Source organism: Equus asinus, unplaced genomic scaffold (genome assembly GCF_041296235.1).
Source record: "Equus asinus isolate D_3611 breed Donkey unplaced genomic scaffold, EquAss-T2T_v2 contig_305, whole genome shotgun sequence".
Classification (NCBI taxonomy): domain Eukaryota; kingdom Metazoa; phylum Chordata; class Mammalia; order Perissodactyla; family Equidae; genus Equus; species Equus asinus.
In genome coordinates this window covers 28207-38814 of record NW_027224967.1, presented here as the reverse complement: position 1 = coordinate 38814, position 10608 = coordinate 28207, and the positions used below count along the sequence as shown (strand labels likewise).

General features: G+C 38.1%; 1 pseudogene; it reads left to right on the top strand.

The window, feature by feature from the left end:
• Positions 1-6145: 6145 nt before the first annotated feature.
• On the top strand, positions 6146-6517 carry LOC139043610 (HIG1 domain family member 2A pseudogene; annotated as a pseudogene).
• Positions 6518-10608: the final 4091 nt, after the last annotated feature.

Genomic DNA, 10608 nt, shown 5'->3' with positions numbered 1-10608 from the left:
TGTGATACGTCACTGAGCAATAAGGTTATTTTTAAAAAGAAGGTACATGTGATACCATACCCATAAACAAAAAATGTATATCTCTAAAGAACCTGGAAGGGCATGGATCAAAAATTAAGAATGGCTATTTATGGGTGAATTTATTGTTTGTCTGTATTTTCTGATTTTCCTAATAATGAACTGTTGTGTTACTTTTGGTTTTTAGCATAAAGCTTATTTGTGGTGCTTTAGAGCTTTAAAAGCACTTTCACACATACTAATTTACCTTTATTATTAGTTTTTTATTCTACAACACCCAGTAGATAGATACTGTACATAGCATTATTTTTACAGTTTACAGGTGAATGATCTAAAGTTTAAAGAGGTTTAGTGACTTGCCGAGTGTCCAGTGAATATTAGATGTCAAAGTCAAGCATTGTTTCCAGGTCAAACTCCAAATCAAAAACCATCCTCCTAGTCTGAAACACCAGTGTTTCTCACAGATACTATCGCAAATGTCACTTGTATCTATACAATAAGCATTTGTAACTAAGAAAACAAAACAAAACCACTTTATTTTGTTTGGAGGGGGTAAGAAAAAGGAAATGCTTGCCTTGCTCAATCTATTCAAATTTTGCCCCAGCCCTCGGCCTCACTGCAGAAGATATATAGCTAATATGCAGACATAAAATTTAATGAAGTGACAGAGTGAACTCTTCATTGATGGCCCATGGTGAAAAAAGTCACAGAAAATGGAAATTAATGGGTAATTTGAAGAACTATTTGTATTCACTGGTCACTCTTATTTTCCATATTGTCTTTGTCCAGACAACAAAAAAATTGCAAAAGTTATCAGTTAATATCCTCTTCAGCACTACTCACTCTCCAACATTGACACAAGCTGGTGAATGGTTAAATAACTGTCCAAGAGACGAGCAGAAGAAAAATCTCATGAATATTTCCGCAGTTCAGACACATGCCATTTTAGGAATCTATTGTTTCCTTGCTGTGAGTCTGTGGTAAAAATGCCTGAAGATCAGTGCAGCAGGAAGTACTCTCAGTAAGATTACTCAGAAACAAGTCAAAATTAATAAAATTCCAATAATCATGAAGAGGGCTTTATTCAGCAGAACACATTTGCTTTTTCTATCAGTCTCATTTCCTCATAGACAAAAGCAACAAAACCAAGAATCAGTATATATCCAGGAAAAACAGGAAAGGAATACAGTTGAAGGGTAAACAGCATTCTGCAATCCTTTGTTAAGAAAGAAACTTTATAATAAAATTATTATCTACTAAGTCTATTTTCACATTTTCAAACTAGAAGAACATTTATTTGTGAGTATGTGGAAATACTTTTTTTACACGTGGTACTTATCTGCAAATTCAATTAGTTATAATTGTGTACCCCCCCAAACATTTGGATACCTTTCCACAATTTTCCTTTTTCTTTCTTGCCTCAACACAAGCCCTATCTTTGCAAAGATAAGAGATCCACCAACTGCTCCCTCCCTCCAAATTTCAAACTGACTTACCCACAAGAATCAGATAAGTCAGTGTCCTCAGTACCATTATCGAGCCTGGAGAGTTGTTCCTTTATTCTTTAACCACCAACAAATGCAAGAATATATCATTAGAAATGTGCTACATGGAACAGTGATATGAAAAATTTATTTCAACAAAAAGAATCCTTTGAATCTAAAAAACAGAGGAAACATGATTTGGCTCACTGGAAGACCTAATTTTTTAGAAATAATTTTAGAATTATTCTCCAGAAAACACTGTATTTCCATAGACACTTCCAAGACTGAATTTTGCAAATAGCTGTTTCTCTTTCTCTCTCTCTTTCTATCTCTGTCTGTCTGTCTTTCTCACTCTCTTTTTCTCTCTCTCTCAAGATGGATATATATAGCACTGACTCAAACAAATGACATCGGTATTGCTGGATGGAACCTTCATTGACAGGTAAGACATATCAAAGCCATCACAGACTTCTGATATCAATTTATTCAGGCCAGTGTGAAAGATGGAAAATGTACATTGTCAGAACCAAGTAACTTTGTATACTTACTGTTTTGGTTGAAATCAGGTACAATTGCTCTACAATTCATAAACTGATAGAACTCTAAAAAACTATAAGTTAATTAGTTATTTGGAACCTGGGTCCCTCTACCACCTTCTACTTGTCACATATCATGGATATCTTTTCTCCTCCTTGGACAGGATTCAAATAACTTCCTGAGATAAGGACTCCATTCAATAAATAATCAGATTTCACAAGTGTCAATATCCCCCCATCTCTTTCTATATATGTATTTACATCTCACCTTTCAGGCATGGGTCTAACATGGGTTATGGTTTTCGACTCATTTGAGTCACAGCTAAAGGATTAGAAATGCACATAGTAAGACGTTACATGTTTCTCTAGACTTATTTTTAAATGAGAATTAGCTACAATTTTTCAATAACTTGTAATCTACTTGTCCTAAAAAATAATACTTTAATCAGTTACTTGAAACTGATATTTAATTTTTCCCTAGAAATGAGACTTTATATATTTGTAATGAAGATCTGAGTCCTAGGAAAAACAACTTAGTGAATCAAGTTCACGTACATTTCTTTACTCCTGAACCCCTTCAGAATTACTTCTCCTTGCTTCAAATAGGTTTTCCTGCTCTCTGGGACCACTTTAGCAGAGTCTTATAGATGGGCAATCTGACAGCATTCTAAGGGTTTTTGCTGCTAATAAGGGTGACAAAAGGGGTAAGAAGCAACCCTCTTACGACCTATTTCTCTTTTATCCAACTAGTGTCAAGGACACTCTGTAATGTCATGCATGCTGCTGAAAACAAACCCCCCAAATCTCAATACATCTCCCTCTCTGTATTTATATATATATATATATTTCTGTTTATATATATCTATCTTTCTATCTCACATTTCATCAGAGGTTTCATCAGCGGTTTCTGTTGTCAATTTACTCAGGACAGTGTGAAAGGATTAAAAACACACATAGTAAGGTACCACGTGACTTCCAGACTTACTTTTTTGGTTCAAATTAGTTACAATTACTCTTGACCTCATTAACTGGTTTACTCAGAAAATTCACATGTAATCAGTTATCTGGAATGCAATATCTCCTTTTCCCTAGATATAATGCTATATATGTTTGTAACAAATATTTTAGACCTACCAAAAAAGTTAATGATTCGAGATTTAAGTACAGTTCTTTACTACTGAACTTGACCCATGGTGTAACAGCCTTTTGTGGTGGAAGTTATTTCAAAATCGACTTCAATTTGCAGGTGTGCTTCTGTCTTCCGCTACCTAATTTCCTGCTTCTCAAGTCCCTCCTTCACCCTTGACTGTCCTCGATCATGGCTGTCTTTCCTGGCCCTCAGATAGGGTCAAGTCACTGCAGGCCAGAGTCAGGGACTCCCTCTATACTAGGGTGGGTTTGGGTCTGGGACACCAGCCTCACACGGCAGCAGAACTCTGGAGGATGGGGGACAGATCCCAGTCTATTAGCTCCCATCTTCTCTGCTAAGGCCTCCTCTGGCTCCCTGTCCACTGCTAACTCCTCCTTGCTCCAAATAAGTTTCTCTCCTTCCTTGCCATCTCTAGTAGAATTTCATGCACAGTAATCAAGGGTGACAAATTCTAGGATTAAAAAGACTTCCCTTATGACCTGTGCATCTTTTCTATCTCAATTTCAAGACAAAGAATATTACACGTTGAAGCTTACCATGAGAGGGCTTTAAAAATATATGAAGGGAACTCTGTATTCCCAGGTGCTCCTGAGAGTGAACATCCCAAACATCAATTTCTCTGAATGTGTGTGTGTGTGTGTGTGTGTGTGTGTGTGTGTACACATATACGGACACATATATACGGATTTATTCGTCATAGCTCACTTGGCATCGTAGAAGGTTTCAGAAGATACTGTGGTCAGTTCACTCGGTGCAGGGCTAAAGGATTAAAAACACACATAGTAAGGCACCACACGACTTCTAGACTTACTTTTTTAGTTCAAATTAGCTACAATTACTCTTGATTTTATCAACCGGTTGACTCTTAGAAAATTCACATGTAAATCAGTTGTTTGGAATCCAATATCTCCTTTTCCCTGGAAATGATACTATATATGTTTGTAATGAATATTTTAGACCCACCAAAAAAGTTAATGACTCAAGATTTAAGTACAGTTCTTTACTACTGAACTTGACCCATGGTGTAACAGCCTTTTGTGGTGGAATTTATTTCAAAATTGACTTCAATTTGCATGTGTGCATCCCTCTTCCCCTACCTAATTTCCTGCTTCTCAAGTCCCTCCTTCACACCTGACTGTCCTCGATCATGGCTGTCTTTCCTGGCCCTCAGATAGGGTCAAGTCACTGCAGGGCAGAGTCAGGGACTCCCTCTATACTAGGGTGGGTTTGGGTCTGAGACACCAGCCTCACACGGCAGCAGAACTCTGGAGGATGGGGGACAGATCCCAGTCTATTAGCTCCCATCTTCTCTGCTAAGGCCTCCTCTGGCTCCCTGTCCACTGCTAACTCCTCCTTGCTCCAAATAAGTTTCTCTCCTTCCTTGCCATCTCTAGTAGAATTTCATACACAGTAATCAAGGGTGACAAATTCTAGGATTAAAAAGACTTCCCTTATGACCTGTGCATCTTTTCTATCTCAATTTCAAGACAAAGAATATTACACGTTGAAGCTTACCATGAGAGGGCTTTAAAAATATATGAAGGGAACTCTGTATTCCCAGGTGTTCCTGAGAGTGAACATCCCAAACATCAATTTCTCTGAATGTGTGTGTGTGTGTGTGTGTGTCTACACATATACGGACACATATATACAGATTTATTCGTCATAGCTCACTTGGCATCGTAGAAGCTGTCAGAAGATACTGTGCTCAGTTCACTTGGTGCAGGGCTAAAGGATTAAAAACACACATAGTAAGGCACCACACGACTTCTAGACTTACTTTTTTAGTTCAAATTAGCTACAATTACTCTTGATTTTATCAACCGGTTGACTCTTAGAAAATTCACATGTAAATCAGTTGTTTGGAATCCAATATCTCCTTTTCCCTGGAAATGATACTATATATGTTTGTAATGAATATTTTAGACCTACCAAAAAAGTTAATGACTCAAGATTTAAGTACAGTTCTTTACTACTGAACTTGACCCATGGTGTAACAACCTTTTGTGGTGGAATTTATTTCAAAATCAACTTCAATTCTCAGCTGTGCATCCCTCTTCTCCTACCTAATTTCCTACCTCTCAAGTTCTTCCTTCACCTTTACTTTCACCTAACATGGTTGTTTTTCCTGGCCCTCAGAAAGGGTTAAGTGACTGCAGGCCTGAGTTGGGGACTCCCTCTATTGGGTGGTGGGTTTGGGTCTAGGACACCAGCCTCACATGGCAGCAGAACTCTGGAGGGTGAGGGACAGATCCCACTCTATTAGCTCCTTTCTTTGTGATGAGGGCTCCTCTGCTCTTTGTCCACTGCTACCTCCACCTTGACTTAAATTGGATTCTGTCCCCCTTTCACTCAATCTATAGAGTCTCAAAGGCAGAATGCTCCTATTTGGAGCATTCTGAAATTTTTCTAAGACTTTTGGGTGGTAGTTACTAAGAGGAAGAAGCATTCCTCTTATGACCTGTTCCTTTTTTATCCAACCAAATCCAATAAGATAAAAAGTTACCTAAAGGTGCTATGGTAAGAAGATTTAGAAACAGTGTCAAAGACACTGTACTGTCAAGGATACTCCTAAGAATGAATTTGGAAATTTATCTCTCTTTCTTTCATTGTATTTATGTTTGTGTATGTGTGTTTGTATGTCTGTGTTGATATAACTATATAAATACACATGTGTATATATAAAAAGATATATATTTATTTTTATTTATTCATTTATATCTCAAATTTCATGGGTGGCCCCCTCATAGCTTTTTGATGTTAATTCATTCAGAGCAGTGTTAAAGGACTAAAAAGTTACCTATTCAGATACCACATTTTAATTTTAGACTTGTTTGTTTTAATTCAAATAGCTGTAATTACTTTACAGCTTATGAACTGGTTGATCTTTACAAATTCACATATAGAGGAGATGGAGTTCAGCATCCCTGTTTTCTCATACTGCTGTTGCCTGGGACATGGGGGTTCCCAGCCTTATGACTTCAGAGGCACCCTTTGAACTGTCGCAGCATCTAGTCGTTGAGGGCTTTAGCCTCAGTGTCTACAGCACTCCAGAAAGCTTCAAGGAAAAGTTCCTTCTCAAGACCTGCAAGAACCCAATGGTACCCATAGGCTGCCTGGGCACGCTGGCTGCCCTCACCCATGACCTCTACTGCTTCCCTAGGGATCAGAGCCAGTGCTGCCAGCTCATGATATACAACCAGATTGCCACCCAGGGCTTCTCGCTCACAGCCACCTTGCTGGATCCAGCTTCATCAGCTATGAAGTCTCTGCCCAAGCCTGGCTTGGTCTTGAAAGCTCCGTGGAGATTATTCCCAGCCTGGGAGTAACCACTGGTCCTGCCACAGGATTTATTCCCTCATCTGCCCTGACCAGTCCCTGTGTCAATGGAGGAGCAAGTGGCCAATTGTGTAATCGACAGATTTTTTTTCAGGAATCTCAGATTCTGTTCACTTCGGGTGTCGCATACTTCTACTTGTGCCACACCCTCTTCACCCCCTACTTAATAAACTCTGATCCACTTGTAAAAAAAAATTCATGTATATATAACTAAATCTAGTATGTTAGTTTTTATTAGAAATGAGGCTTTATATAAGGTAGTAATGAAAATTTTAGCCTGTAAATAATTAATGCATCAAGATACAAGCAAAGTTCTTTACAATTACCCTAATCCTAGTGTGTAACAGCCTTTTGTGGTAGAATTTATTTCAAATTCCACTTCAGTTTGTAGGTACCCATCCCTCTTCTCACGTTTAATTCCCAATTCTTAAGCCCCTCCATCACTTTCTTGCTTTCACCATCATAGATATCTTTTCTGACCCTCAGGGTCAAGCAACTGCAGGCTAAGGTAGGGGCGGGGGGCTCCTTCCAATATGACAGTGAGTATGGGCACTAGCCTCACACCGTGGCAAAACTCTGGAGGGTCATTGACACATCCAGGCTCTATTAGCTCCATCCTTTTCTGTTGAGGGCTCCACTGTTCTCTGTCCACTGCTACCTTGTCTCCTTGCTCCAAATGAGATTCTGTGCTCTCTTGGTCCACTCTAGTAGAGTCTCACATGTGGGCAATCTGATAGTTTCTTAAGAGTTTTGGCTGCTACTAATTAAGGGTGACAAAACACACTTAGGGGAAGAAGCATCCCTTTTATAACTTGTTCCTTTTTTATCCAAATGGGTCCAAAAAGGTAAAGAGTTACCTACAGATGCTACCGTGAGATGACTCCAAAAGAGTGTCAAAGACACTCTGTATTGTTATCCACTGACACCCTGCTATCATTCTCCTTGTTTCCAAATAGAAATCTCTCTTCACTTTGTGTGTGTATCTTTACAGATATATCTATAATCTCACCTTTTGCTGGAGACTTCCTCAGTGGTTACTGATGTCAATTTATTCCAATCAGAACTAAAGGATTAAAATGTACATGATCAAACACTGTGTGACTTCATAGACTCACTTTTCTCATTCAAATTAGCTACAATTTCTCTATAACTTACAAAATGGTTGAACCCTGTAAGTTCACATGTAATTTGGTTATTTGGAAAATATTTCATCTTTCCCTAGAATTGAGGCTTCATATGATGGTAATAAAATTCTTGGGCCTGTAAAAGAATCCTTAATGGATCAAGATTTAAAAACATTTCTTTACTACTAAACTTAACCCCAATGTGTAATTGCCTTTTGTGATTACATTTACTTCAAATTCAGCTATAGTTTGTAGGTAGGAATCCCTCTTATCCCATCTAATTTTCTGATTTCAATTCCCTCCACCACCTCCTTACTCTTCATGTTTCATGGATGTCTTTCCTTCTCCTCAGATAGGGTTAAGTAACTGTCTGCCTGAGGCAGGGGCTACCTTCAGTATGATGGTTGGTTTGGGTTTGGGATACCAGCCTCCCATTGTGGCAGAGCTCTGGAGGGTAAGGGACAGATCTCAAGTCTATTATCTCTTTTAGTTTCTGCTGAGGGCTCCTCTGCTCCCTGTCCACCGCTACTACCTTTGTGCTTCCAAATAGTGTTTTCTCCCTTGACCCACACTAGCAGAAAGTTATACACAGGTACTCTAATAGTTCCCTAAGGATTTTGACTAGTAATCCCTAAAGTTCACGAACACACAAATAGTAAGTGTTCTCTCTCTTTTGACCTGGTCCTTCTTGATCCAAAAAAGAAAAAAGTTATATATAGAAGCTGACAGGCTATCACGGACATTCTGTATTGTCACCAATGCTCCCAAATGGTTTTCCCACTCAGATGACAGAAAATCAACTCACCTATTGTTGATGTTCTGGCGAGAGGACTCTGAAAAGGCTACTAAAGCATTCTTATTTCTGTCAAAGAACAAAAAGAATATGCAAAAAATAAAGCCAGACAATGAGGAAGGAAATAATACCAGGAAATGATTCCTTTTTTCAAGAGGAAATCATTCCTCTTTCCTGACAGGAATTTCAGGCACAAAAAGTCACACATGACAAATTTGAAGGAATGTGACAGGAACTGAAGGGGTTACCACAGTGGCACCTGTAAGCAAGCCTCTTGGGGGAGGGGCTGTGTGTGCATGTGCATGTGTGTGTGTGCCTATGTGTATTTATTGGAAACAGAAGGAAGCAAGCAAGGGAGAAGCAGCAATCATGATTAAATGTTCTTCCTTCCTTCCTTCCCATTTTCTCTACCATTCTGGTCATCATTGAATAAATTTGGGAAGAGGGAGACACAGAGAGAAAGAGAGAGACACAAGAGTGTAGGAATGAGGTGGTGGATCCAGGTAAGTTGATGAGATGATACAAAGACAATGGAAAGAAAATGCCAGAACAATGAGAATTTCAATGGCAAGGGCTAATCCCTGGTTGCCATTTGGTAGGGCAGAAACAAGTAGCTAGATTAGGATCTGCCTAAATTACGTTTTCAAGATTTTATGAATTGGAAGTAGAGCACATGATCTGAATGATTTTTCGTCTTGCACATTTTTTTAAGTAGACTTTTTTTAAAAATAAGTTTAGGTTTACAGAAAAATTAAGCAGAAAGTACAGAGAGTTTCCATATACCCCCCTTCTCCCTCACAGCTTCTCCTATCACTAATATCTTGCATTCATCTGGTATATTTGTTATAACTGATGAATCAGTATTTACACATTATTGTTAACTAACATCCATAGTTGACATTGGTGTTCATTCTTCGTGTTGAACAAGTCTATTGGTTTTTCCAAATGCATAATGTCATGTATCCATCATAACAGCATCATACTGAATAACTGTACTGCCCTAAAAATCCCCTGTACTCTACATATTCATCCCTTTGCCCCCCACTCCAATTCCTAGAAACCACTGATCTTTTCACTGTCTCTATAGTTTTACCTTTTCCACAGTGTCATATAGTTGGAATCATAAAGTATATCGCCTTAGCAGACTGCCTCCTTTCACTTAGTACTTATGCAAGGATTTAAGGTTCCTCTATTTCCTTTTGTGGCTTGATAGATTCTTTTACTTTTTTTAAATTGCTTGCTGAATAATTTTCCATTGTATATAGGCATTACAGGTTATCTATTCTTCTGTGATGTCTTTGTTGCTTCCGATTTTTGGCAATTATGAATAAAGCTGCTATCAAATTTGGGTGGAGGTTTTTGTGTAGGTATAACTTTTCAACTCATTTCGGGGTTGAAACTCATTAGGAGCACAATTGCTGAATCATCTGATAAGACTATGTTTTGCTTTGTAAGAAATTGCCAAAATGTCTTCCAAAGTGGCTATACTATTTTGCATTTTCACCAACAGTGAATGAGAATTCCTGTTGCTCCTTATCCTTGACAGCATTTGGTGTTTTCAATATTCAGATCTTGACCATTCTAATAGGTGGATAGTAGTATCTTCTTGTTGTCTTAATTTGCAATTCCTGAGTGACATATGATGTTGAGCATCTTCTCATAAGCTTATTTGGCATTTGTATATCTTCTTTGGTGAGGTATCTGTTCAGATCTTTTGTCCATTTTTTGAGTACTTTTGTTTTCTGATTGTTGATTTTTAAGAGTTCTTTGTATACCTTCAATAAAAGCCCTTTACCAGATACATCTTTTGCAAATAATTTCTTCTAGTCTGTGGCTGACTTGTCTTCTCATTCTCTTGATAGTGTCTTTCACAGAGCAGAAGTTTTAAATTTTAATGAAATCCAAGTTGTCTGTATTTTCTTTCATGATTTTATTTTTGGTGTTATATATAAAATCATTGCTGTATCAAAGGCCATCTGTTTTCTTCCTGTGTTATCTTCTAGGAGTTTTATGGTTTTGCATTTTATATTTACGTCCGTGATCCATTTTGAGTTAAGTTTTGTTAAGTGTGTAAGGTCTGTGCCTAGATTTTTTTTTTTCTTGCACATAGATGTCCAGTTCTTCCAGCAACATTTGTTGAAAAGACCATCCTTTCTCCACTGGA